Below are 22,000 nucleotides of genomic sequence, written 5' to 3'. Positions count from 1 at the left end.
CCCAGGGCCTGTAAATTAAATGTTACACCTGGGCCTGCAGCACTTATTGTGCCACCCACTTAAATGGCACTGCAAAACATGTCCCAGGCCTGCCATTGCAGTCTGAATGCAGTGCCACACTGCCATGTCAATTTGGAATTTAAACCCCTTGCCAAGACTTAAGCTCCCCTTTTATTACATACACTTTACCCCTAAGGTAGGCCATAGGTAGCCCATATGGAAGGGTGCTCTGTGATTAAAAGGTAGGACATATAGTTTTACATTTTATATGTCCTAGTAGTGAAAAACTTCCAAATTCTTTTTTGCACTACTGAGAGCCCCACCCCTCCCATAAGGTGTAATTCCTAAATGAGAGGAGGTAGACATTTCATGTTTGATGCTTATGGAATTCTAACGATAAACAGTTTTTAACGGTAAAGTTGGATTTTTCCATACAAGTTTGAAAATGCCACTTTTAGAAAGTTGGCATTCTCCTGCCCCTAGCCCTTTGGCCCTGCAGCCTGTCTTGGGTCACATGACTGGATGTCGCTGACAGTTAGACTTTTGGAATTCTTCCCAGACAGTCACACAATAGTGGAATTACATGTGCCTCAATGAGCCATCAACTAGCAGGATGGGAGGGCAGAGCTGAGCACAGCCCCACTTGCACCTGAATAGGTTGTGCCCTATCTCATCACTACAAGCCTAATGACCCTGTGGGCAGGGGAGGAAGAAAACTTTCAAAACTTCAAAAAAGCTTTCCAGAAACATACCCCATCTTCTAGAGCTGGGTACCAGGGTATAAAAATAGATCCTTCAGAGCCACTCTTCAGCTCACTACTGGACCTGCAGAAGGACTCCAATAGGACACCCTCATATGTGACCTGCAGTACACTCTGCCAGACTGCTGCTGTACTGTCTGCAGCCTACCTTGAAACCTCAGAGGCCACCCTTGCTGTTGAGCACTGCATCTACATCTACACCCAGGACTTCATGAAGTGACTTCACAGGTTATTTTGCTGGCCTCCTGTTCAGAGGTACAGGGACATAACAGGCTCCCAGCCCTTTGAACCCCCTCCCAGACTCAGCCTGAGTTCTGAACCCCTAGAAGTCTCCATCCACTCCTGGACCCTTGGTTGTGGTGCCAACAATGTCCAGATGACTATTTTTCAAAACTGAGGACAGACAAAATTTGGCCAAAACGTGCTCTGAGAACCAGGACCAACCTGCTTGCCTATCTGCCTGAGGTGCATTGCTGGAATGACTGACTTTGTGGCTTCTCCCTCTATGTTCGTCTCTACAGCTTCAAATCCATTTCAGTAGTCCTTCACCAAAAGGGTATTTAACCTCGTTTGAACTGTCTTTGGCTACGACCTCCTGCTTCATCCCATTGGAGATTTTTGACTTCTATTTTGGCACCTAAGTCTGAAGGCCAAAATGTTCACAGTGGCTTGGCTCCACGGCTATCAGATTATGAAGTTCTCTCCTTGGACACTCCTGCACCCTTGCCCTGCTGAACCTTTACTCTCAGACATTTCCACTTCAAAAAAATGTCAAAGTCCGAGGCTAAGCACTGACCGGACGCAATCCACTTCTTTTATCTGAACAGCTCTCCAATGCAGTCGGACTTGAACTTTGACTTTTCCCCAGTCTTCTGGTGTCAGAAGAATCATGTAAGCAGGCAAATATGCTAATAGAAAGTTGGAAACATTTGTTGAAGGTGACTATGTATTTCCTAGTACCCCTACACCAAGAACCTTCATGCCAATGATAATAGCAATAGAATGACTAGCCCATGAACAATGCGTGATGGCACCTCTTTTACTACGTTTTCTGGATTCCGTTCATGCATATGGAAATCAAGAGAACTACCTGAAGTTGTACTGCATAACAGACTTTCCAGATTGAAGTTGGATAAAGAGTCACATTTTACTCAATGCTCATGTAATGGCATAATATTTAGATAAATTATATTTATACTAAGTTTTTTATTTAAATAATCTATTTCTAGAAAGCAAATTACTTAAATCTGAGAGTTGTACAATTGAGAGGAGTCAAAGTCCCAAGTATAGAATTTAGGAAAGGAGATAGATCAAAATCAGTATGTTTTTGAATATGCAGTTAAAAGAGCATGTGCATGGCTCATTTTGTGCTTTTAGAAGCAGATTTAGGTTCAAGGTGGCAATTCCTTAAAAATGCATTGCACTCAAGTACGATATTAGCAAGAGATTGAAGTTGATGCATTCTGTGCTTATTCATATGGGAAAGTTGCACTTGAATGCATACAATAGAACATTCTATAGTGTATTTTTCTGGATAGATCGCCTTTTGTACTGAAATTACAGGAAACTATGGGTGTAAATACATAACATACACTAAACTGATGAAAAATGTACATTAAACCGGCAATACACCACTAAGCACTTTTGAAGAGCGTCTCTCAGATCAGCTCTTGACCACAATTACTTGAGAAGGTGTGAGTGATAATCAGGATTTTCCTCCTTCAATAAAAAGTAATTGTTCTGGTCCTAAAATGACATAGTACATTTTTTTTAAATAAGCTATAACTTGTTCTCTGTATTATTATGTGCATAGTATATTAGAAATTCCCGGTTCTTTCTGCACCCACTATAAAGGCTAGCTATTGTGTACACTACTGTCAAAATGACTGGGCAACTATAAAGCAGTTGTTGCTTTTAATATGACATATTAATTCAAAGCCATCTGGGAGAATTACTGATTTTCTGGTGCCTCTTTATTAGTAGACTTAATAAATGACATGCCCAGGTTACGGATCTGCTTTACCTGATCGTGTACATGTCCACTTTAGATTCACCAGAGAAGTGTTCACAAATACAAGTCTGAAAGACACGAAAACAGAGAAGAAAAAAGTTTAGCTAACGATAAATTATGAAAATTCCTTTACTTCGCTTGATTCAAGTTTGCCTACCGGTACTTAAATGATTCTATTTTCACAACAGAATCTTTAAATTACTGAGCACAATGAAACAGTAATCCTCTTTGTGGTGTACTATTTCTCCTTGTTTAGTACCATATTTACAAGCTCATATTCTCGCTGGTCTACTCAACCATTTATCTTCAGACAACGAAAAAAGGAGTGCCATTTAGTAGTGTTAGAAAACAGTCGCCTATTATATAGCTCCAAGAAATCTCCAGGTGATTGTGCACTTTACAAACACGTTAACTTACTGCCAAACATACTTTTGAAATTCAGAGTGATACAACTACTGGATTGAAAAATGAAACAATTGCTTCCCCTAATATTCTCAATGTCCTTTAATGCAGCACTCAATTATTAGAGTAGAAAACTTTGATAGCAGCATCAAAATCATTGACGGCAATGTTGTTTATGGTGACATTAGTAGCACAACACAAGCTCATTAACCACCAAAGATAATTTAAATCACGAACAGAAAAAAATGAAAGTTTCAATGAGAAGAGATTGTAGAAAGACTTTTAGAAACACTCACCATAACGTTAATTACTAATAGAATTGAAAAACATATTCATGACATAGTTACACTGTACCTGGTTTTCAAATAGCACCCCCTATACCTCCAGCTCCTCCAGAAGTGAATCACAAAAGGTTGTCCTAAAGCAAAGAAGAAACAACAACATGAATTCTTACCTTTCTGATTGGATAAATCTGTGTAAAATTGGAAGTATCCACTTCACTATTTTTTCAATAAAATGTGGCCAAAACCTCTGGTATGTGCCAAATGTGTTTTCTTATTACAAACATGTTCTATTGTCAGGACAAATATTTAATAAGAAAATAATGTCACTTGACTGTTGTAAATTATTTCTAAAATCTATTGTTGAATTCGAAAAACCCATATGAGTGTGATGATTGGTCCCCTTTAACAATGCAGGATAGTACAGTTTGGCATGGACATGTACATACTTGTATCCTCCTCCATGCAACTGTTGCAGGTGTATTTCTGAAAATCTTTGTGAATTATGTAAGTACAAATCTGCACCATTGGGTTGGAGTACACTGCTGATGCATATTTACCACGAACATTTGGGAATTTGGCCTCTTTTACATATGTTTGAATACATCACTGGGCCTGATTTCCAAAGGTAAACTTACACTTTTGTGTACGTTTAAGTTTGTTTTGGAATTCACAAACCTGCATTTCAATGGGACGTTTACCAGTGCAGATACTGTGCAGTCGGGGCAGAGAACTCCCTGCACAAAAATATATGAAATGCCTATCTTTTTATGTGCAGAGTTGTCTGCCCCAACTGCAGAGTCTCTATTTAAATGCAAAGTTGTGAGTTTCAAAACATACGTAAACTTACACAAAAGTGTAAGTTTACTTTTGGAAATCAGGCCCATTGATTTTCCAGATTATTATTTAATGTAAATCAAACATTTTGCTTAGTGTCCTTTGAAGAGCATATTTATTCCTAAAAGCAGACTTGTTAGTTGAATTGATTATTGAGTAAACACATTACCCAAATCCCACTGTTGTAACCTCATAGGTGACCTAGGGACAGATGTAGCAAAGGTTTTTACCCATTCTGTGTCTATGGGAAAAAGTGTTTGTACATATGGCCCCTAGTGACAAGTAAAGACATGGGCAAAAGAAGAAAGATTCGAATCAGTGCATTTGTGTAAATCAGGATAATTAGAGCATTTCTCGTTGTGTTATGACATAGCAAATTTAGTTTTTTAGTGTCATTTCTTTAGTTTTGTGGTGGCAATTCTTTAAAACAATACTATACTGAAAGAGGATGTCAGCAATTTTTACATAATACGTTTTCATGTATTTTCATGGAGGGGGCATTCACTCATTTTAATTTTTCAGACTAAGCAACCTAATTATTGAAGATTTTACTATGATATTAATGGATCTCCCCTAAGTCCAATGTTTATTCTTGCATTGCCATATCATTGTAAAATATATGTAAATAAAGGGCATGATTGAATTTGCTTAGGGTTGCTTAGAGTTGAACACTGCACAATTGTATTCAGTATGAGTGGCTAGGTACCAATTATTAGAATAACTTAACTCATTACATTGAAAGTTCACAGTTTTACTGAATGTATCACAAACCATGCAAACAAAATGGTTATTTTACCAGAGACCCATCAATTGTCTTAGTACCATAGACCAAAACAATCTAGCCATATCTTGTTACAAATATGCACATTATTAAAGGAATTAAGAAATGTGGTCCTGAATATATATTAAAATCCTCCTGCTGACACTGAAATTGTACTTAATTGCATACCATCTGACATTTTACCTTTTCTCTCATATAACCAATGCACTGTTAGTGTTGCGAGTGGCCTATGGTGATTCTATCAACTCACACCTCAGCAAAACAAATTGGTTAGTTTCAATGGGTGCTTTAAATGGTCTCACCAACTGACTAAATCCAACACAATGTCAAACATATTTTATAGCTAAAATTTGCTAGTCATAAAGGCCCACACTTCTTCTCTACTTTAATGCCTTCATGCATTCAGCTACCCCCAGTGTGGCATCTAAAAAAGGGGGTGTGTAAAGGAAATTCCTAATTTTCCACAAGATTTCACTGGCATAACAGAAACTGCCTGGACCAGGAAGTTAGTCTGTATCTGGTCTAGTAACAGCATTTGTATATATGAACCACAAGAGATTATGTCCTAATGTAAAGGACATTTAAAAAATTTAAATGCACTTGCAGATTGTCTAAAACTCTGTAATATTAAGTATATCTATTGAGTTACTATCAAGATAAAAATGTACACATGAACTACTGTTAAATGGCCATACTTTTTTAGTACACTATGGGGGTCATTACAACCCTGACGGTCGGTGGTAAAGCGGCGGTAAGACCGCCAACAGGCCGGCGGAAAAAAAAATGGAATCACGACCGTGGCGGAAACCGCCAACATACACAGCCACTTTAACACTCCGACCGCCACGGCGGTACAAACAAACAGCATGGCGGTCACCGCCAACAGACAGGCGGAGGACAATGTACCACCCACAGTATCATAACCTACCAATCCGCCACCTTTTCCGGGGCGGATTCACCGCAAACAAAAACACGGCGGAAACAGGACTTCGAAGGGAAAACGCTCACCTCTACACACCCCAGGAGGAATCAGGATGCTATGGAACCCGAGCTCCAAATCCTGCCAGCCCTTATCTTCTTGCTCCTCTACCAGGAGCACGAACGCTGGCGGCGAAGACCACGGTGAGTACTGCACCTATGACACACAGGGGAGGGGGGAGGGAAAAAACAGGGACACACACACGCAACACCCCCACTCTCACCCACTACAACACACACACTAATACAGCATGATACATTACAGTTACACCCACCAAACCCCCCCGGAAGAATGCAAAGACAAAAGGAAATGAGTGTAACCATTGTAATATATTAAAATCCAGTACGCAAAAAATATATATACACCATAAACAAATATATACACCAAGAATAGTAGTCCAGGTAGTGCTCCATTGAAGTCAGTCGAACACTGGGCCCACACGGTGGAACACTGGGCCCACACGGCATTGGCGAGGCCCACACTCAATCCCCGAACATGACAGAGAGAACACGGCAGGGGCATCAGATAGCAATAAAACAGGCACCTCAGGGGGAAGGGAAACGGGGGGCACCTCAGCTGGTTGAGTGCACGACACCAAATCCACGAGGGAGCCACATGCCCACTGTTCAATCCTGGGGATTGCAATGCCACAGTCTCTCAAGTCTCTACAGTGGGTGGGTTGCCCACTGTTCAATCCTGGGGAGTGAAAAGCCACAGTCTCTCAAGTGTCTACAGTGGGTGGGTTGCCCACTGTTCCATCCTGGGGAGTGCAAAGCCACAGTATCACAAGTCTCTACAGTGGGTGGGTTGCCCACTGTTCAATCCTGGGTAGTGAAAAGCCACAGTCTCTCAAGTCTCTACAGTGGGTGGGTTGCCCACTGTTGAATCCTGGGGAGTGCAAAGCCACAGTCTCTCAAGTCTCTACAGTGGGTGGGTTGTCCACTGTTGAATCCTGGGGAGTGCAACACCACAGTCTCTCTATTCTCTACAGTGGGTCGGTTGCCCACTGTTCAATCCTGGGGAGTGCAGAGCCACAGTCTCACAAGTCTCTACAGTGGGTGGGTTGCCCACTGTTCCATCCTGGGGAGTGCAAAGCCATAGTCTCACAAGTCTCTACAGTGGGTGGGTTGCCCACTGTTCAATCCTGGGGAGTGCAAAGCCACAGTCTCTCAAGTCTCTACAGTGGGTGGGTTGCCCACTGTTCAATCCTGGGGAGTGCAAAGCCACAGTCTCACAAGTCTCTACAGTGGGTGGGTTGCCCACTGTTCCATCCGGGGGAGTGCAAAGCCACAGTCTCTCAAGTGGATAACAGCCTCAACTGGTTCTGGAGGGGGCCTGGTGCCCAGAGTGCTTCATCCTGCCAAGGACTGAGATAGTGGATGTATCTCTCCACTGGTTCTGGAGGGGGCCTTGTGCCCAGAGTGCTTCATCCTGCCAAGGACTGATGTAGTGGATGAGATACTCCACTGGTTCTGGAGGGGGCTTTGTGCCCAGAGTGCTTCATCCTGCCAAGGACTGAGGTAGTTGATGAGATACTCCACTGGTTCTGGAGGGGGCCTTGTACCCAGAGTGGTTCATCCTGCCAAGGACTGAGGTAGTGGATGTATCTCTCCACTGGTTCTGGAGGGCGCCTTGTGCCCAGAGTGCTTCATCCTGCCAAGGACTGAGGTAGTGGATGTATCTCTCCACTGGTTCTTGTGCCCAGAGTGCCCAGAGTGCTTCATCCTGCTCGTGACGGACTCAGTAGCCTCAGTGCCCTTGGCGCTCATGGGCTAGCGGTGCTTGTGGCGGCAATGTCCTATTCAGCGGTGCTTGTGGCGGCGGTGTCCTTTGCAGCAGTGCTTGTGGTGGCAGTGTCCTGTTCAGCGGTGCTTGTGGTGGTGGGGTCTTTGGCACTGACTCAGCTGCTGGCGGTCCTTTATGGCCCCGCGGGGCTGGTGCTGGCGGTCCTTTATGGCCCATCGGGGCTGATGCTGGCGGTCCTGTCCTGGGCAGCTGGGCTGGTGCTGGCGGTTCTGTCCTGGGCAGCTGGGCTGGTGCTGGCAGTCCTGTCCTTGGCAGCTGGGCTGGTGCTGGCAGTCCTGTCCTGGGCAGCAGGGCTGGTGATGGCAGTGGCCTCCTGGGCAGTGGGCATGATGGCGGTGGCCTCCTGGGCAGCGGGGATGATGGCGGTCTTCACCGCCGTGCTGCTCTTCCCAGACTTGCTGAGTTTCTTGTGCCCCTTCCCCAACTTGGAAGGTGTTGCAGCTGACTCCACATAACCACCTGTACCCCTGGGAGCGGCTTTGGTGGCTGGAGTCTTCCCCCTCTCCCGCCGGGCACTGGCCAACTTTTGATGCTTGGCATGTGGGGGACTGTCCGTGCTGTGGCTCTGTGCCACACTGGCTGCCCTGCTGCCCGGTGCACTCCAGATTCCGGTGACTACAGGCACCACTGGTACCGGAGATGTTGTGGCTGAAGTGCTAGGTTGGGACCTGGAGAGTCGGGACCCTAGGAGACTGGCGGGGTGGGGGAGGTGGGGGAGGTGAGGGAAAGAGGTCAAGGGTGGACAGGAAAAGTTTCTTGGGAACACTGGAAGGGGTAGCTGTAGGTGGTTTGGGAGTGGAGGAAGAGGTTGCGGTTGTAGGAGGTGTTCGTTTGGTGACTTTGGGTGAAGGTGCATGCGCTGTAGGCTGTCGTGAGGTGGATGGCTGTTGGGTGGGTGTGTGGCTGCGTTTGTGTATCTTGGGAGGTGGCGTCACAGACACACTAGGAGAGGGCACAGGGGATGTGTGAATGGTAGTGGGGGTGGTGACTGCACGTGAACGGGGTGTGGTGGTGGGTGTGCTGGTGATGGAAGTAGTGGCTGTAGATGTAGTGCATGCAGGTGTGAGTGTAGACGAGACTGGGAGGGAGGAGGGAGATGAGGAGGAGAAGGACACAGTGGAGGCAGTGGATGTTCGTGTGTCTGCATGTGCGTGATGCTTGCGTGGGATGTGTGGTGCTTATGTTTGCCAGAGCTTCCCTTGTGTGTTGACGTGTGTACATGCTGGTCTGAAGGTGTGCTTGGGATAGGCTGAGGTACAGGGGATTGGGTCTGGGTGGAGAAAGTTGGAGGGGGGAGGCTAGAGACAGGGAAAATAGCTGCCATCAGTGCTGAGGCCAGAGTCTGAAAAGCTTGCTGAAGGGCCGCCTGAGCAGAATGAATGCCCTCCAGGAATGCATTTGTTTGTTGCAACTGCCTTTCTACACCCTGGATGGCATTCAAAATGGTAGACTGGCCAACAGTGAGGGACCTGAGGAGGTCAATGGCCTCCTCACTGAGGGAAGCAGGGGTGACTGGGGCAGTGCCTGAGGTGCCTTGGGTGAAGGTGATGCCCACCCTCCTGGGTGAGCGGGCACGGGGCAAAAGCTGAGGGGCTGCTGGGGGGGCAGTGCTGTTAGGAGGGGTGGCGGCTGTACCTGTAGATGCGGGGGCACAGATGTAGCCACCACCACAAGGGAGCTCCCATCAGAGGACGAGTCCGTATCAGTAGTGTCAGCTCCTGTCCCTGCTGTGGAGCTCCCCTCGCCCTCCGTCCCACTGATGAATTCCGAGTCCATAGCCTCACCCTCCAGGGCCATGTGGGATGCAGCTCCCTCCTGCTCCGGTGCCACTGCCCCTCCGCCTGATGATGCTAATGCACACAAGAACAGGGAGACCACAAAAAGGGGGGAAATGACAGAAGAAAGACATGCTGAGTGCATGCAGTACCGCTACCGTTGTCGGACACGACAGACACAGAAGCCCCCTTCAGTACGCCGCGCACTTGGGGTCCACTGTTCAATCCCTGGCCTCCAAGGCTATGGCCGAAATCTGCACACATGGATGTCACAGGAGCCTGACTAGGTGTAGTTGGCACTGTACACAGGTGGGGTGGGGTGCCATAGGGTTTGCCAGAAAAAGGGGACCTAATTAGCACACTCGTCCTGGCCTAGGGAAACCCACAGCCCACCTCCCCCACCTAGACACCTCCACTGCGCGCAAAATCAGCAGAATGAGAGTGTACTCACCCCCTTGTGTCTGCTGTGATGCCCTCAAGCGCCCATCCAACTCCGGGTACACCACCGCCAGGATCCTGAACATCAGAGGGGTCATGGTGCGACGGGCACCCCTCCCACGTTGGGAGGCCATCCCCAGCCGGGCCTCCGCCGTCTTCTTGCTCCAGTGGCGAATGTCCTCCCATCTTTTACGGCAATGGGTTCTCCATCTGTGGCAGACCCCCAGGGTCCGGACTTCCTTGGCGATGGCACGCCAAATATCCTTCTTCTGGTGGGCACTGACCTACAGGAATAGTACAGGGGAAAAGGAGAAGATATAACCGTCCGCACCGTCACAGTCATTGGCCCCCTTCCCTACCCTTGCCATGTGGCACATGCACTCACCGTCGTTTCATGCACGCCTCAATCTACCCCCCTATCTTTCATCCATCCCACTCCACACAGGCATAGCCCATACAGCATGCTCCCAGTGTACTTACCTGTTTGTCTGGAGGACCGTAGAGTAACGTTTACTGGGGGAGGATCCCATCAACGAGTTTCTCCAACTCCTCCGATGTGAAGGCAGGGGCCCTTTTCCCAGACGCATGAGCCATTGTCTCTTCCAGACCGAGGTCACAGCAGCACTTGCAGTGTAGGTCCTCTCCTGCCGAAGATCAGGTATCGATTGATTGAACAGATAGAAAATGGCGGTCACGTCCGCGGCAGTGCGTACGGTCACCGCTGGCGTACATCGTCATTGGCTTCTGGGACCCATAGGGTCCAATGTTAACCAATGCAGAATTGCGCCGCGGTCTTCGGTCGCCTACCGCGATGTTGTACAACGCCAGCGCAGTTACCTCACATCCCATTGTCCCACTTTACAGGTCAGGCAGCCGCCATTTCAGGGGCCCAAATGGCTTAATTTTTCACTGCGTCACACATACCTAGGCCTTGCCTCAACACTCATACAGGCCAAATTTCGGAATATGATTCGTGTTCTGTGTAAGCTGTGGGTACGTACCTCTATGTTGGTTGACTCTGTGCTCGCTGTTGTCCTTCATAGGCACCGTCCGCTAGGACATGTGAGGAGATGGCGGCATCCTCCGGTGTACAGCCTGCTGGTGGACCTGTTGACAGTGGAGGAAAGACATGTGATCATCACCTACAGGCTTGATCGTGCCACAATCCTGGAACTGTGTGCCCAGCTGGAGCCAGACCTGATGTCAGCTATCCGCCATCCCACAGGAATCCCCACTCTAGTGCAGGTGCTGTCAGTACTCCATTTCCTTGCAAGTAGGTCATTTCAAACAACAGTGGCCATAGCATCAGGGATGTCCCAGCCTATGTTTTCCAACGTGTTGTCCAGAGTGTTGTCTGCCCTGCTGAAACACAAGCGGAGCCACATTGTTTTCTCTCAGGTGGAGGATTTGCCTACAGTGAAAGGTGACTTCTATGCCCTGGGACATATCCCCAACATCATAGGTGCCATTGATGGGACACATGTGGCTTTGGTACCCCCCGCAGGAGTGAGCAGGTGTACAGAAACCGGAAGAGTTATCATTCCATGAATGTGCAGATGGTGTGTTTGGCAGATCAGTACATCTCCCATGTGAATGCCAAATTCCCTGGCTCAGTGCATGACGCTTACATCCTGCGGAATAGCAGCATCCCTTATGTGATGGGTCAACTCCAAAGACACTGTGTGTGGCTATTAGGTAAGCACCTGGGAGCAAGTCAGTGGGAATGGTTGTCTGGGTCTGGGGATATCCCTACAGGTTAGTGTGTGTCTAACAGTTGCCCTCGCCATTTGAAGGTGTCTCTGGTTACCCCAACCTGTCATGGCTACTGACCCCAGTGAGGAATCCCAGGACAAGGGCAGAGGAACGCTACAATGAGGCCCATGGGTGAACTCGGCGGATTATAGAGTGGACCTTCGGCCTCCTGAAGGCCAGGTTCAGGTGCCTCCATATGGCAGGTGGATCCCTATTCTACTCACCAAAGAAGGTGTGCCAGATCATCGTGGCCTGCTGTATGCTTCACAACTTAGCAGTGGCGGTGTTGTGACAGCTGTGGAGCCTGTGGACAATGAAGACGAGGAAGCAGAAGAAGAGGACATCGACAACAGGAACTCGGTTATCCTGCAATATTTCCAGTGAGACACAGGTAAGAATACAAACCTGCCTACTACATGTACTTTAACACTACTACCTCCCTACTGTCTGTCGTTTTCACCCAGTGTATGGTCACTGAGTTTTCACTTTCCCTTACGATTTCACAGATGTGGGTCCCACTGTGTGACATCTGCTTTGTTTCCTCATAGATTAGAGCTGTGTGACATAGGTATGTTGACAATACATTTGAAAGAGCATTTTGTCACTGTAATTGCTAATACACTATTTCAAAATCACAGACAGACTCCAGACAGACAGACTCCAGATTGTTTTGTGCTTTAAGGGTGTTTATTTATGTGCTCAAGATTGGAGGGGGTTGTAAAATGGTGAGGGCTGATGGTGGAGGAATGTCCATGGCAGAGTCCAGTCTATTATTCTCACAGGTGCATTGCCCAAATGGGCATAGGAAGTGGAGCTGGGGCAGTTTGAGGATGGACAGGGTGACAAAGTGGGACAAAAGGATGACATTCAGGGTGGTCTCATTTCTTGACGGGGGTATTGGCATCGTTCTCTGTCTTTGTACTGGATCTCAGGGACCGTTTGCGGGGTGGTCCTCCCTCTGCAGGGGTGGGGTGCTGGTGTGGGGGTTCTGTGGCGGTGCCTCCTGTCCACTAGCACCGGCAGAGGTGGTGGGAAGTTCATCGTCCAGGCTAGTGTCAGGGGCCCCTTGTTGTGCCACAGTGTCCCTCCTGGTGTTGAGGACTTCCTTCAGCACCCCTACAATGGTGCCCAGGGTGGAATTGATTGATCTGAGTTCCTCCCTGAAGCCCAAATACTGTTCCTCCTGCAGGCGCTGGGTCTTCTGAAACTTGGCCAGTACCATTGCCATTGTCTCCTGGGAATGGTGGTAGGCTTCCATGATGTTGGAGAGGGCCTCGTGGAGAGTGGGTTCCCTTGGCCCGTCCTCCCTCTGTCGCACAGCAGCCCTCCCAGTTCCCCTGTGTTCCTGTGCCTCCATCCCCTGGACCGTGTGCCCACTGCCACTGCCCCCAGGTCCCTGTTGTTGTTGGGGTGGTGGGTTGGCCTGGGTTCCCTGTAGTGGTGGACACACTGCTGATTGACGTGTCCTGGGGACAGAGGTATGGGCCCGCTGGGTGGGTGCTGTGCTGGTGTTTCCAGAGGGGGAGGCTCTGTGGTGGTGGTGGCCTGTGACTGTGTCAGGGGAACTGACTGTCCAGAGGTCCCCGATGGGCCGGGCTGGTCATCTAGATCCAGTTGGAGCTGCTGTCATCACTGTGTACCTCTTCTGTTGGTGGTATGGACATGTGTGGACCCTCCTGTCTGGTGACGTTGGGTAGGGGTCCTGCAGGGATATAAAAGGATGTTTATTACATCTGTGTGTGCCATGGTGTGCAATGGGTGTGTGACCGTGTACCCCAGTGCTTGCATTCCTGTGTGGGTCCTTGTGTGATGGTGGTTTAGGGGGGTGTATGGTTATGTGCAGTGGCCATGCTTTGGTGATGGGTGTCCATGCTTTGTTGTTGCGTGCAGGGCTTGGTGTTAGGATGTGTGGTTTGTGATGTTGTGCCATTTGTGAGGAGTTGGAGTGATGGGGGTGAGGGTGAGGATAGGGGTATGTGATAGCATGCAAGTAAGGTGGGGGATGTAATAGTTAAGATTTGACTTACCAGAGTCCATTCTTCCATCTACTTCTGCGAGGCACTTAGGATGCAGAATCGCCAAGACTTGCTCCTCCGATGTTGTTAGTTGTGGAGGAGGAGGTGGGGGTCCACTGCCAGTCCACTGAACCGCAAGGTGGTGTCTTCAAAACACGGAACGCACCTTCCCCCGTAGGTCATTCCACCTCTTCCTGATGTCATAGCTATTTCTTGGGTGCTGTCCCACTGCGTTAACCCTGTCCACTATTCTGCACCATAGCTCTATCTTCCTAGCTATGGAGGTGTGCTGCACCTGTGATCCGAATAGCTGTGGCTCTACCCGGACGATTTCCACCACCATAACCCTGAGCTCCTCCTCAGAGAACCTGGGATGTCTTTGCCGTGCCATGGGGTGGTGTGGGTGATGTGTGGGGTGGTGTGTGTAGTGATAAGTGGGGTGATATTTAGTGGTGTGTTGTGTGAGGTGCGTGGAAGTTATGTGGGTGATGGTATTGTGTGCCTGTGGATGCTTGGTAGTTGTTTGTAGTGTCTCTCTCTGGCCTTCTCTCTGTAATTTAGTCGTAGGGGTTTGTGGGTGATGTGGGTGTGTGTTTTATATTGTAATGGGTGTGTGGGAGTGGTATGTGTAAGTGTATCATGTGTGTGTATTTTGAGTTGTCCAATGTGGTGGTGTTTTGTAAATGTGTGTTTATTTTGAGGGCAGCGGTGTGTACCGCCAATGGAATACTGCAGTTGAAAGACCGCCGCATGGATTTGTGTGTCGTGATAGTGTGGGCATATTTCTGTTGGTGTGACGGTGGCGGTTTTATTTTTGCCAGTTTATCACTGACCTTTGGTGTGGCAGACTTGTGTGGGTGTCTGAATTTTGGCGGATTCCGAGCAGTGGGTCATAATGACCATGGCGGAATTCCGCTGCTGCAGCGGTGTGTTGTCGGTCTTCTGCACGGCGATAAGCAGCTTTTACCGCCAATGTTGTAATGACCCCCTATGTTTTAATGTTTGAACAGTATTTAATTGGAAACTAGGCCATTAGGACCTGTAACATCCTATGACAGGATAATAGTGTTTCCACAGTACTTTTGTTTGAGGGGGATAAGACGGGTATTAGGGTGGGTCATGCAAATACAAACACCCACTTACAAAAAAGTAGGCATATTGCTATTCACAAACTGCATTTCCAAACTTACTGCAGCCAAAAAGGTCCCAAAACAGTTGTAAATGTAACCCAGTCTTGGGGTAAGCCCGAAAAGAACAGATGATGCATGGAATGCTGAACAATGCAAACATTCATCCCAAGTCACAAAGATCTCGGTTTAATCCATCATTTTTTTGCCCATCATCTCTTCTTTTTGCTTTTGTCACCCTAAGTGGAGAGGGTATGCCAAGACGTTCGTGAACCTGGCCTGGCAGTTCGGGCTGGACTGTTCCTATGGAGAACAGGGTCAAGACTGATTTGCATATGGTGGTGTCCAAACTGGGGTGGCGTGGTGGGCAAAAAAACAATGAATTTAACCAGGCAAATGGACACAGTCCTAACAGCTGGACCACCCACTCTGATCATCACCTAGAGCACTACCCCACTCCTCTGGACTGTGACATTTTTCACTGAATAAACACCTATTATCACGAGTCATGGTCCATGCCTCTTTATTGTTTGCATTGCCAGAACAGAACAACAAAAGAATACACATGTCTACACAACAATAATGTCAACGTTACTGATGTGGTGGGATACTGCAGCAGGTGTGTAAGTACATCCATATTGTTTTAACATCCACTGTCAACTATGCCAATAGGCAAATCAGCAAGCAGACTGCTGCAAACAGATATGCCACCTGAAGGTGATAAATAAATGGAATGAGGTACAACGTTGTAAGGAATGTAATCCACAGTCATACATCAATAGTGGGTGAACACAAACACAGGATGAGTGTCCCAGCAGCTATGTTACACCATATGTAAGGGTCTGCATTGGCATTCACACACGTGGGGGACAGGAATGAAGAAACATGGGTAACATCCTCCATTGCACAACTCCTTGAGTAGTCAGGAACAGGTAATTGACACACAGCAGATGACAATGCATGACATGCCTACGCAGCAGGACAAGACTGATAAGTTCGCCTAACATATCCCCAAACAGGCAGCCTGGGGACCCTAAACCTTTAGTACGACAAGAAGGATGTACCGCTATGGCACCAGCATTCCACAAATGGACTGAGCAGCTGTGCATATCCACTACCTCTCATGGTGAGTCACCTACCCTTCAAGGTCATTAATCAAAATGTAAGGCTCTAGTCCCCACACATACCTTGATGCATGCAAATACTGGCTACAGATTGACTTCAGCAGTACATCTCCCATGCGCAGGTGATATGTAATGCAGACATACCTGTACATCAAGGAAAGTAGTGACGAATCCTGTCAGTCCTTTTGTCATGTGCCTCATCCTCGTCAACCTCCCCCTCAGCATCAGAGTCACCGGCCACAAACACTGCTCCAGCATTAATGTCCCCCTCCTTCAACAGTGGGATATGCCATCTAAGGTCCAGATTATGGAACATGCAGCATGCAACAATGATCTTGCAAACTTTCCCTGGATTGTGTTGTAGGGCACCACCAGACACAGGTAGACAACAAAATCTGGCTTTCAAGAGACCGAAAGTCCGTTCAATCACACGCCTTGTCCGGCCATGTGCCTCATTGTACCTGTTCTCCCCTAATGTAGTTGGATGGCTCACAGGTGTCAGGAGCCAGGACAGGTTGTGGTATCCGGAGTCACCTGTGTGGAAAAGGAAACATGGCCATAGGTAACATTGCTAGGCGGAATGCTGACTGTGTCATGAAGTGTATAAACGTCTGACATGGAGAGCAGTACACATGCCTATGACCCATGACCTTTCTCCCTGTAGCTGTGACATCATTGCAGTGACACTGCTGTTCCTCAGGATGTAGGAATCATATACAGATCCAGGGAATTTAGCATTCACAAATGTGATGGATTGGTCTGCAAGACACCACCAGTACATTGAGTGAGTATGTACTTTTCCTGTTTCTGTAGACCTGTTCTTTGATCCGCGGAGGTACCAGGCCAATGTGAGTCCCATCAATGGCCCTAATTAAATGTGGGACATTTGAGATGTTGTAGAAGGCTGCTTTTACAGTGGGAAAATCTAGAGGTAGTGGGATCCTAATGTACCTGTGCACGTTTGAGTAGGGCATCCAGCACATCCTGCAACACCTTCCAGAACTTGGACTGCGAAAACCCGGCAGCCAGTCCCACTGTGACCTGAAAAGAGCCACTCGCCAGGAAATGCAGGACTGACAACACCTGGACTGTTGGAGGGATGGCATGGGGATTCCTCAAACCTGGCAGGAGGTCTGGCTTCAACTGGGTGACAAGTTTCTTGATGCACAAGCGGTTTAGTCGATAGGTCATGATGACGTGGTGCTTTTCCATGGTTTCAAGATCAATGAGTGGCCGGTAAATTGGTGCATTCCTCATCACTCCATTGTGGCCCAATCTGTGCAGGGATACAAACAACCACCTGTGAATCTCTCACAATGTAGGCTATTCAGTATGTCACACGACAGTCATTAAGTAATAGTCATGCAAGTTGCCTGTCATGTTGTGGGAGTACATATTACTCTACCCTCTGTACCTAACCAGACAATAGCACATAATTCCTGTGGGATTGGACGTTTTGCCGGCAGAGTACCCACTGCAGGAATCGGTGGGAGGACCTGCGACGCTGGTCCAGGAAGAACGCAGATGCCCATCTGGGGACGGCCTCCAAATGTGGGAGGGGTGCACGTCGGATCCTGACCCCCTAATGGCCTACATACTGGAGGTGGATGTGCCCCGAGGTGGATGGGCGCTTGAAGGCAGCACAACAGCCACAAGGGGTTAAGTGTTGACTGTCAGGTTACTACTGCATTGTTGTGCTCTGTCACCCTCCTTGGACTTGGAATGAATGTAGTCAGATGTGATTTAGAATGTACAGTCCTGGTTGCCACACCCATCAAGTAGGTGTGATGGTCGCTATGTTGAGCCATGTAGGATAAGAAGTAGTGGTACTGTGACACATGTTCAGCTGTAGGTATGGGTCTCTCAAGTCTACTATTAAGTCAATGGCTGCATCCTCCATCTCTGTGTGTACTGTAGTAGTTTGAAGTGGTCATGATGGCACTGTATATGGGTAATGACAGGTATGTTACGTGAAGGTTGCAGTTGCATCACTTCCTACATCAGTGGATCCTCTGTACCACATGTACTCCTCACATTCCTGTCAGTTAGTTAGTGTCCTGAGTCCCCTCTCTGCTCAGACTAGTATCATCCTATAATGGATGACATGTGGTTGGGTATAGTCCTGGGCTTGATTCTAGGAGTAGTCATTTTGGCTTTAACAAGCATGTAGTTGTCTTCATGCAGGAGTTTGGTCTGCAGGGTTGAGATGGGTTTGGACATAGCTTGCATTACTCTATTTGGGAATAATTTATATAGTTTCGCAGGCAGAGACTGTTAACTGCATTGTTTGTATGTGAAGTGGATGTGTGGGTTCTAATATTTTCCTCCCATTCTGTCACCCTCCTTTTCTCTCTCCTCCTCTGTCTATGTGTGCATTAGCATCATCTGGCGAAGGAGGAAGGGCACCGGAGAGTGGGGATGCAGCAGCCCACGGGACCAGGAGGTGGCCATCAGTGAAGCAGAGGGGACAAGTGGGACGGAGGGTGAGGGGAGCACAATGGAGGAGACTGGAGCTACCACAACATCTGATTCAGATACCTCCTCCGATGGCGGCCCCCTGGCAGTGGTGGACCCTTCTGACACCACAGCAACACCATTGTCGTCCGCCACCACCCTTACCAGCACCGCCCTCGCTGTTGCACCCCACCCAGTTGCCCATACCTGCTCACCCAGGAGGGTGGGCGTCTCCTTCACCGCAGGCACCTCCTGCCCCAGTCAGCCCTGCTGCCCTCAATGAGGAGGCTATTGACCTCCTGAGGTCCATCTCTCTGGGGCAGATAATGATCATGAATGCCATCCTGGGACTGGCATCCCAGATGCAGCAGACAAATGTGTTCCTGGAAAGCATTCACAGTGTCTTGTCTGGCCTACAGCGATTGTTTCAGGCACTGACCTCCTTGTTGATGGCAGCCAGTGTCCCTTCATCTTCTGTCCCCCCTCCAGCTACCTATTCCCTAACCACGAGCCCTCTCCCTACACCCATCCATGGCACACCTATAGACACGCATACACCCACTACAACAGACAAGGTGTGCAAAGACAGACATGGGCATCACAAACGTTCACACAGGCATGCACACATACAACACAGATCTGCAGACACAACAACAGACACTTCTCCCACCACCTCCTCTTGTACAGTCACATCTCCACTCATACCTGCCAGCACTGCATCATCACACACTGGTCCTGCTGTTGTTCCTGTCATCCCTTCAATCACCACAACAGCAGACTCATAGTCACACACCCCACACACCACATCCACACTCACCACAACTACGGTCTATGCCACCTGCAGCACATCCACCTCACTTGCACACACCACTACAACATTCACTCACACATCACCCATACCCTCTCCCTGCATCTCTGCCCCCCAAAAAATTCATACGTACTCACTCACCGACCCAACATTCAGCCACCACACTCATACAGACACTGCACACACCAGCATCCACATACAGTACACAGACACGTCAGACGTGCACTCCCTTTACCTTCACTCCCAACCCTCAATCATGTGACCGTCCCTGTGTACCGAGGAAAGTTTTCCTTGCCACTATTGACCTCTTCCCTATTCCTCTCCCACACCACCTTTCCCATAAACAGCATGTCCCCCTGCCCCTCTCAGGCCCTCCCACCTCACATTCCTTGGGTACCCCCTCTGGTGTTTCCCCTGCTCCTCCACCCAGCAAAAAATCCACCCCTCCCAGTGCCAAGGTCACCCCTCCCAAGCCAAAGCCGAAACGTGCCCCTTCCACATCCAAGCCTCCCCCACCACCCCCACACCCCTGAGGTGCCTGCCTGTTTCACTGCTGCTCCTTTGACGTGAAGGCCTATTTCAATCAGGAGTCAAGCTGGGCCCATATTAATGGGCAATGTATCCTGCTGAAGTGGACATTGGACTTGCCATTGGCACAATTTGTATATAGTTTATTTAGTGTTTGAATACAACTGCCCACATTGCTGTGGTTGGCAAGATAAGATGCTTGTCCTTGTTTCCTTCTACATGGTGGTGTGACATCTGTGTGCAAAGGTGTGTGAGGTCTGGTTGTGGATTGTGTCTGTGTTGTTGCATGCGCTTTGTAGATGGTTTGGGCCATGGGATGTTGTGATGTGTGTGTCTGTTTGCTTGTGTGTTTGATTGGGTATTGTGTGTGTCCGTGTGTCTAGTGCTGCATGTGTGTATTCCCTTGATTGTTGGTTATATGTGTTGTGTCACCTGTATGATTGTTTGGATGTGTGTTCACAGCTATTGATTGTGTGTCATTGCTACATGGAGTTCATGGTGTGTTTGTGTATGTTTGGTGTCACGCAACGTGCCTGCCTATGCCAGCGTTGAGGTGTTTGTGGGGTAGTCGTTGTGTGGTTATGGGGTGTGTTGTTGGTGTTGTGCGTTGTGCTGTATGTTTGGCATGTATCTGCATGGCTTTGTGTGTGTATTGGGTATTTGGCATTGACGTATGTTGTGTGTGTGTGTGGCCTTCACTGTGTGTGTTGGGTATGTGTGTTCTGTGTGGGAGTGTATCACTGCCATTTCCCTCCCCTCTGTGCTAAGTATACTCATGGTTGTCATTTTCATCATCGTCGGTGGTCCTGAAGGTGTATGGCGAGATACAACGCTAGGAAGACTAGCAGTTCGTTTGCCATGGTGGCTGCGGTGGCGTTTCAGTGCCTAGAGGTGGGTGTTTCCTTTTGTTCTTTCTGTTTCCTCCAGGTTCATGGTGGTAAGCCCCCCCCCCGGATATCCTGGTGGAGTGGTTACTTGGAATATGAAGGGTGGGACGCTGGCTGCCGCCTGCCTGAAGTTGCCTTCCGCCAGCGGATGCCTCTTGTCAGCGGTGGCGGTGCTGGCGGTGAGTTGGCTGTATTGCGTTGGGTTCACCGCCTTACCGGCGGTCACAAGACGGCTATCGGTGTGGCGGTTCCGTTACCGCCAAACTCTGAATGAGCACCTAAATGTTATAATAAATCCAACAACTTGCCAATTTTGATTATAATATAACTAGCCCAGGAATATAGTTTTAGAACTCTCTCTGAAAAGTTCCAAATTCACCTCTGTAGTGCCCTTTCCTGACTGGTCCAGTTCTGGCAGCCTGAGACAGACTACCTTAATGAAGTCTGAAGTGGTCTGGGCTGAGACAAAGGACGCATTTGGTGGGCAGAGAACTGCTGCAGAAGATAGTAGAGCAGGATAGGGGTAGAGTAGCCAAATTGGTCTTCAAAGGAGAGAAAGCCACTTGAGACAGAAACTGGACCCTCTCCATTCCTTGCTCCCCAGCCAAATGGGAGCCCCACTGATTAGATTAGGATTGGGGCTGAAAAGAGTGTGTGATAAGGGAGACTTAGCCACAGCAGTGGGCGGACTCATCCAGATCTGACCTCCAAGGATGAATATTTGTCATCTTGGATATTTAGAGAATGTTGCTTTCTGAGATTGATTTTTGCCATACTTCACATGAAGTGGTCACCCCAGAGGGTGGCGGCCTGCACTCCATTGGACAGAAGCACCCCCCTGCTTCCCACCTCAGGAGCAAGGATAAATATGGCAGAGCTGACCCACAATTCCTATCCCTGCTGGAAGAAGATACTGGAAAAGAAGAACTATCCTGCTGAACTCCTGGCCTGCACCTGAAGAACTGCACTCACAAGGACAGCACCAGCCGCACACTTCGGGCTTCACCAATAAAGGGACTTTGCCTTGCATCTGCAACTCCGGGAGTGGACTCCATGTAAGCAACAGGTACAAAGGAGCTGACCAGAGTCCCCTGCAACAACCCACCCATCTCAATACCAAGCCCTGCATGTAACACCAATCCATGGACCCCCATCACAGACCTGCATGGACACCCATCACCACAGCATGCCCATTAGAGAGAATCATCTAGCCCACAAAATCACCATGCACACA

The sequence above is a fragment of the Pleurodeles waltl genome, chromosome 1_2 (genome assembly GCF_031143425.1).
Source record: "Pleurodeles waltl isolate 20211129_DDA chromosome 1_2, aPleWal1.hap1.20221129, whole genome shotgun sequence".
NCBI classification, from domain to species: Eukaryota; Metazoa; Chordata; class Amphibia; order Caudata; family Salamandridae; genus Pleurodeles; species Pleurodeles waltl.
This window is presented reverse-complemented; position numbering follows the sequence as displayed.